Source organism: Chamaea fasciata, unplaced genomic scaffold (assembly GCF_029207755.1).
Source record: "Chamaea fasciata isolate MVZ Bird 193981 ecotype frontalis unplaced genomic scaffold, bChaFas1.0.hap1 SCAF_1, whole genome shotgun sequence".
Lineage (NCBI taxonomy): Eukaryota > Metazoa > Chordata > Aves > Passeriformes > Sylviidae > Chamaea > Chamaea fasciata.
The window spans coordinates 118398078-118405247 of NW_027094086.1; the positions used below are offsets into that span (position 1 = coordinate 118398078).

At 43.6% G+C, this 7170-nt stretch overlaps 1 protein-coding gene across 2 annotated transcripts in view; it reads right to left on the bottom strand.

The window, feature by feature from the left end:
• Nucleotides 1-5680, bottom strand: part of WIPF3 (WAS/WASL interacting protein family member 3) — a 39025-nt gene extending 33345 nt beyond the window's left edge. For both annotated transcript variants that reach the window (XM_066195017.1, XM_066195008.1), the window contains exon 1: nt 5534-5680. The gene's annotated coding sequence lies outside the window, so the exon portion shown is untranslated. The remainder of the gene's footprint in view (nt 1-5533) is intronic.
• Nucleotides 5681-7170: the final 1490 nt, after the last annotated feature.

Below are 7170 nucleotides of genomic sequence, written 5' to 3' on the forward strand. Positions count from 1 at the left end.
CTTTGTAAATATTTCTCCCCTTTCCTAGTGGTTTACCAATCTCTCCATTCCCACCCTCCACTTTCTTTGCCCTGCTCACCATTCCCTGCACCTGCTGCCTGCTGTTGATGCAAGACAAGGCAAGAAGAGGCATTTCATTTAAAAGGTAGAGTTGTCTGTCCTGAGGAAAGAACCACTGCACACGGTACAAAAGTAAGTAACTCTGCATGATACTAAAGATTAAGCACAGGCTACTAGTACTTAGAAAAACAGAAGAAATGCAGAGCTAGGCTAATCCAGCTCTGGAAAAACCCAGAAAATGTGATTCTAGGAGATAGCAAGATGTATATCCTGACTAGAACTGGTAAGTATTAGTTCAAATGTACAAAGCCCTACCTGATGGATTGCATAAAAGATTGAAGTATTTGAGAAAAACAAGCAGGTCTGGGTAGAGGAAAGGAGCAAAGTAACCACAGCATACTCATTTTGCAACTACTCCAGGCCTTTGCAGCTCTTGGTACAGTCTGTTCAGAGCAAGCCCAAGTACCCCCACATGGGACTGCATCATTTATCCTACTGTTAAGTCAATGTAAACTCATGATCACTTGATCCAAGAATATTTTGTACAATCCGCTTTTGCATAATGTCCTTGCTACTTAGTCATTTCGTGGCTAAAAAAAGGCTTTCATTCTGCATTAAATGCCCTGTTAGGCCCCACATCTATCACTCACACAGTACATTACAGAGGTAGTCCCCACCCCCTCTGCCAATTTACTAATCTAGGGACTAATCCACCTCTCTCTTTTTTTTTTTTTTTTTAATGCCGAATTTTCCTTTGTTTTCAGTAGAAGTGAGATCAGTTCTTTAGGGTTTAACTCTGAAAATACTCCAAGAAACACAATCTGCAACAACAGAAGAAACATCACTGACGTGTTGGGCTGTTCACACTCACACAACTGACCAATAAAAGCAACTTTGTCCAAATCCCAGGCAGAATTTGACAGATATTTTTGCAGTGATTTACATATCCGCAAGAAAGGCAAACATTCCCTCTGAAAATGAGTTGCTAAAACCCCAGTCTGTTTTCCTGGTATGTAAGCTTGGCTTGCCTTTTATGTGCCTCATGATTTTCTTTACGTGTCTACTCACCTAACACAGCAGATCTATAGATGCTGAACAGATACAGCGTTATTTATTTCCTTCTTAGCATACAAAAAATGTGTAACTGACTTGGACAAAAGCCAAAAACCTGTCAGGACTATTTTATACACATCAGTAGTGTTGCTGCATACATATTTTTCTTGCACACAAAACTATGCCAGTTAGGAAAGCAGTAACATAATAGCTTCAAAACAATAGGGTACGAAACAAGAACAAAAGACCCCAAGATCTCCTTTGTGATGCAGTACCATATTCTGTTCTCTTCTTTTTCCTTTTTTTTTTTCTTTTCTTTTTTTTTTTTTTTGTTACTTATAATGAAGAGGAAAACATGATATAGTAACTAGAAAAAGTTAAATGGTACAGCAGTCATTTAGAGACCTGTGTATGGCTTGTGAAAGGGACCAACACAAAGGGGTTACTATCTCTAAACCTATTCATTCACTTCATTCATTTTACCACTCTCTTATGAATAAAGCAGAAGCACTGTAATTTCTAGCCAACACTTCCATTTATCAAGGGAGGCATGGCAGTTGCCACCAGTGTAAAAGGAGGATATAGAATATCCATTACACAGAAGCTGCAGAGCAGACACAGTTTGTTTAGTTTTCTTAGACACTTGTAAGAGCAGGGTCAAGACTGAGCAAGCGCTTTCTTGCTGAATTTTCTGTTCTTAAGCTTACTGAACTTAACCATATAGGTAGGGACTTTTGGCCCAGTTTTCCCCCACTTTTCACTTTAGCACCTAAACTGTAGCCATAGCATAGCTGCTGTGTTGCTCTGCTTTGCCTGGGCTGGCTGCAGAGCGGCACCATTCGCATCACAGAGTGTTATATATCTATTTCTAACAACAGTGAAAGATGACACAGGGTCAATGCAAAGAAGAATTAGGCTTTTCATGCGTGATCTTATTGAGGGAGAGATATTTCTGGTACTGAAATCTGTTTCAGCTGTTGTTTCAATTACCACGGCATGAAAACATGCTTTTTGCATCTTGTGATAATCCTTTAGCTGTTTCACATTCTTTTAAAGCCATCAAGAGGCAACTTTACAGCTGTCATGTATGTAATACTGAATGAGTCCGCTTCACTATACTCAGAAGTCAAATTAAGGCGGGTGTATTAAAATTAATACAATTTTGTCTAAAAATACAGATTCTTTCTTTCCAATCTGGAAGCCTCAAGGACATTTTTTTTCTGTTTGCAAATACAGCACCCTTTTCATCTCTGTTCATCCTGGCTACAAAGCCACCAGACAACCCTGATGCAGAATGACCACAGATAAAAAAGCAACTGTGAAATACCATTAAGGTTTTGCTACTATAAGCCCGTTTTCAGAAAGCTTCAGTCTTTCAAAGACAGTAACTACTTTGTGTAAGAACACAGACTAATTGAGGAGGATCTTTAAGAACAGTGTTAAAGGCAGTCCAGAAAGCTGCATCTCAAAACTGCATAGCAGCCACTGGTAACTCAGTGTAATGTGAGTACCAAAGGATTCTAGACAAAAGACTTTACTAGATATCTCACTTGATTATTATGATTATTTAGATACTAGTGTAATTTCATTACACTCTGAAGAAGATCGGAATCTTTATTCTGGTGCAGCAGAGCCTAAAATAATTTTCACAGAGCTTCAACTTTTCATCTGTGATCTCATTTATTGGAACTTCAATGAACTGAATAAAATACCTATATAATAATGCAGCAGATGCTCACACACATGCAGGATCAGTAACTTATAGGGCAGGAAAGCTGAGCTGATTCTGTCCAGTCTCACCTACTTTGCATGACTGAACAGAACTTGTCCCAGTCATAGAGCACAGAGAAGAAAAGCTTCCAAGAAAGCAAATGCTTCTGAAAAAATAATGTAATTCTTATATGTGAGTTATAAACAAAGAGATTTGATATCAGTCTTTCCAGTTTTTCTTCTCTTTGGAGCTAAAATATTTTAAAATATTAATATTAAACTTTTTAATACTTAACATAAGTTATTTTTTAAAGATGTAAATGTGTTATTCTAGTAGAATGTGTAATTCTACTTTGGAGTTCTCAACATCTCTCCCTTAGAATGTGCAAATATTTTTCTATTTGTTATGACTAAAATATTATTTTCTGTTCAAGGTCTTCTTTTCAGAGGACAATGACTTTCCCAAAAGTCTGACCTCATCAAGCAATAAAATTACTAAGTATAAAGATCATCTATTAGCATCTGGCTCTATCCTATTACGACATTCAACAAAAAGTGCTGACTTTTAGGAATTGCTGAGATGTGGCAGTGCTGTGTTTTGATTTACTGTTGAAAACAAACTATCTAAATACTTTCTGCAAGTTCAGATTTAGTAGTCATTGTGTACATACTCCAAACATTGACTGTACATTCCCCTACTGCAGTAACAGAAATTGAGATGTTACAGGATCTTTATTTATATTTCCTCTTGTAGGTGTGGAAGGAGTGAGAAGAAAAAAGAGGAAGTTGCTTTGTATTATAGGACATGATTTGATAAATACAGTCATATGTTGCCCTTTCCAGTGAAGTGCAATCACAGAATCTGAATTTCAAGTGCATCTCAATCTTTTTCAGGCATAGATCCAAAACAGCAATAACTTGAGCACTGCAGCTAATGAATTAAACATTGCATCTGCCCCTCAGCAACCAAAGTCTGTATGCAAAGCTGGTCAAACTATTTATATACCCCCCGTCTTTTGAGAATATATATCCTTTATTATAAAAAGACAAATAAAAGAAGTTTCATACTTAAATTGCAAGCCCCATTCCCTAACCTGCATCTTCTACAGGAAAAACATCAACTCCCACAGCATTCTTTCTGCTTATGAGTCTAACCCAGATTTTGTCATCATCATCTACAGCAAAACAGCCAAAGAAGTCTATCAATTAAAAAAACCACACTTACGAAATCTGCTTTAAGGGTCCCACACTGAGCTCCTCATATGTTATCTTGCACATAGAAGCCGGTACCTGACCGCAAAGCAGCCTCAACCTTTCCAGCGCACGCAGGGCAATGTCCCGTACGAGCCGTGGGTGGCAGCAGCGTCTGCACCGCCTGCGCATTCCAGCCGGGACACTGTTTTGGGTCACAGGTTCACGCAGGGAACGGGAACCATCCCCACGCACACAAGTGCCTACCAAGTGTCCCAGCTCCGGCTGCCATCACGCAATAAAGTTGCGTTTATTTCCTCGATCATCTGCCCTATGGCTTGTCCTGCAGTACAAAGCACGCGAACCGAAGACGTTAACACTGATTATTCAAACACGCGTTGTGAATAAACAGGAACTTATACTGCATATACAGATGGAGAAACTGAAAACACTGATTGTATCAGGAAGCATTTCAAGGACTTGATTCATGCAGCGTGCACAGTAACAGGTATCACTGCTATCGCAATTTCAGCAATATGTCATTGTCTGAATCAGCAGGAGCACTTGCAGACTTTAGCCCATAAATCAAGACCGCCCCAAGACCGTTCTGTGTGGAAATCACCAAACTTTATCTTATATCAGTGTTTCCTCTCCTAAATCAGACTTATTTTGCTATCTTTCAGAAATCTTGCTTGGTAATATTCCCCCTTCAGGACCTAAGGCACGCTGGTTTCATGTGTCCTCCCTATTCTCAAACTCCTGAATTTCTTGAGCGACACAAGCCCAGCCCCCCTACACAACCCCAGAGATGCAGGCTGTCACACAACTCATCATCCCTATGCCTTGGCAAACTCCGAGCATATCCAAAGAGAAATAAAAAATCTGCATGCTACCCTTTACCAACACATTCCCTGTCGCGCTGTATTAGCGCCAACAGGCTGATGCGAAAGTCACTAGATTTAATCTCAATTTTATCCATGTTCATTATTTTTAAACCTTTTAGAACATCTTTCTAACCTTTCTCCAGCATTCCCTCTCCGATATGTACATAAGTAATATGTGCACTGCACTTTTCACAACCGCTCAACCGCGTTTTCTCGGCTGATCTATTCCAGCACATCTACTTCAAGGACGAGAACTAGGGAAAAAAAACCCCCAAACTTCTTGTCATGCACCGCCGCCGGTAAACAACCCTTGTTCCTGTTGAACAGAGGAGCAGCACCGCGCACAGCCCGTGCCTGACCTCCGCCACGCTTCCTTCTCCGCCGCCGGGAGCACCCACATCCCAGGGGCCCCGTGCCCCCGCTGCCCCGCCGGCCGGACGCTGCCCGGGGCCGGGGCCGAGCCGCGGCACCAACTTCGCCCTCCGAGCCGTCTCCGCCCCGGCGGCACCGGGGGAGCCCCGGCCGCGGAGCCGCCGGCCACCGAGGGGAGGCGGTGCCCGCGCCCCCGCCCGGCCGGGGCTGTGAGGGGACACCGGGGACCCCCAGCCCCGCCGCCGCGCCCCCGCCGCGCCCACCTGCTCGGCGCCGGTGCCGTCGGGGCCGGGGCGGCTCCTCCCGGGCAGAGGGCGCCAGGTACGGCGGCCACCCTTCTCCCCGGCCGGGGGGCGGGGAAAGGAGCGCAGGGATCTCAGGATCCTGAGGGGAAAAAAGCCCGCCCCGGTCTTCACGAGGGCATAAAAATAAATATATATTTTTAAAAGTAGTAATTTAACACACATGCACACACATACGCACCCCGCCCACCCGCGGACCCACTTTCCATCCCCGCCCCTGGAAGCGCGGCGGCTTTGCTGCGAGGGTGAAGTCCAGCTGCAGCCTGGAGCACCCTCCCACATGCTGGTGCCTCGGCAGAGCCAAAGCTATTTTCAAAAGCCCAGGTGGATGCCACAATACTGCCCCATTGCGCGGAAATGAGATGGCACTACCCCGTCCCCCTGCAGAAACACGTCCACCTGCCAAACAACTTCTGCCCTGCAGTGCCCCGGGGGCCTTGTGCTTGGAACTGGCTGGGCGCCCTTGGCTTTTGTACCCCTGATTGTGCACTAGAAGCATCTGGGAAAAAAAAGGATAAATCTTGTTTTCTTCTGGATTTATTCCAAGGCTGCTTGCAGGTGGGAAGACTAAGGTCACGTCCTAATGAGCCTTACATTTTTCTGTCAGGGCACGGGAGCTGCAGTGGAGCAGCCTCCCAGGCAGCTGGAGGAATGGGGCACCCCCCGTTTGTCATGCATCAGTGTCTCAGGAATGAGGATGCTGATGAATAACTTAAAAATCATAACGTGGGCTCTGGTCTGCCTAGCAGCATTTTTTATGGTGTTTTTAGGTGGCTGAGAGGCAGGCCCATCTTCACTGGGTTTCTCTGGAAAATCTGTTTAGCGGTAGAAATGTAAAATGGTGTTTTTCATTGCCTTGCTTGCTTTTAAAGCAGTCCAAACAAATCAATGTCACTTGTACCTGCATGATGGCAATGTCAGCCTGAGATGGGCAGAAAGTCAGCTGTGGGCTGTTGTGGCACTTCTGCTCATCAGGGCAGGGGTACAAAAATCATTGCTCTAGATCTCCAAGTCCTGTCTGTCCAGAGGTGTGAGTCTGATTTATTATTCTGAAAATATCCTCCTGATTGCTTGCCAGACTAAATAATTTTCAGTCCTAAGTGTCTGCCCCAGTTGCTTCCACAGTCATCAGGGAGTTCTAAGCCCGTTTCCAGCTGGCCACCAGTTTGAACTTCAAAGCACAAAACAAACACAAAAGGGTCATAGGTAGTGCTCCAGAAAAATCAAAATGTCAGCATTTACTTTGAAAAATATATATATAATACCACACTTGAACACTGCTCTCATTATTCATGCAAATTAGTCTCAGCTGAGACTTGATTTTAGATTGCTAATGCTGAAATGAACTTTGTCCACCTTTTGGATTGGATAGAAAAAGGACTTCAGAGGAACAGGCTGCAAGAGCTGCAGGAAGAAACTAGTTTTGTCCTATTTCTATGACTTTTCTTTCATTTAGTTTCTTTTACTTCCCAACAGGGTCCGCATAATGACTGCAGAATTTGTCCAGTGCAGCAGCAACCATTTCTACCTGTGGGGCTGGACTGACCCAGTCCAAAGGTTGCACACTGGTCTGGTCTGAAATAATCAGCTTTTCCTAT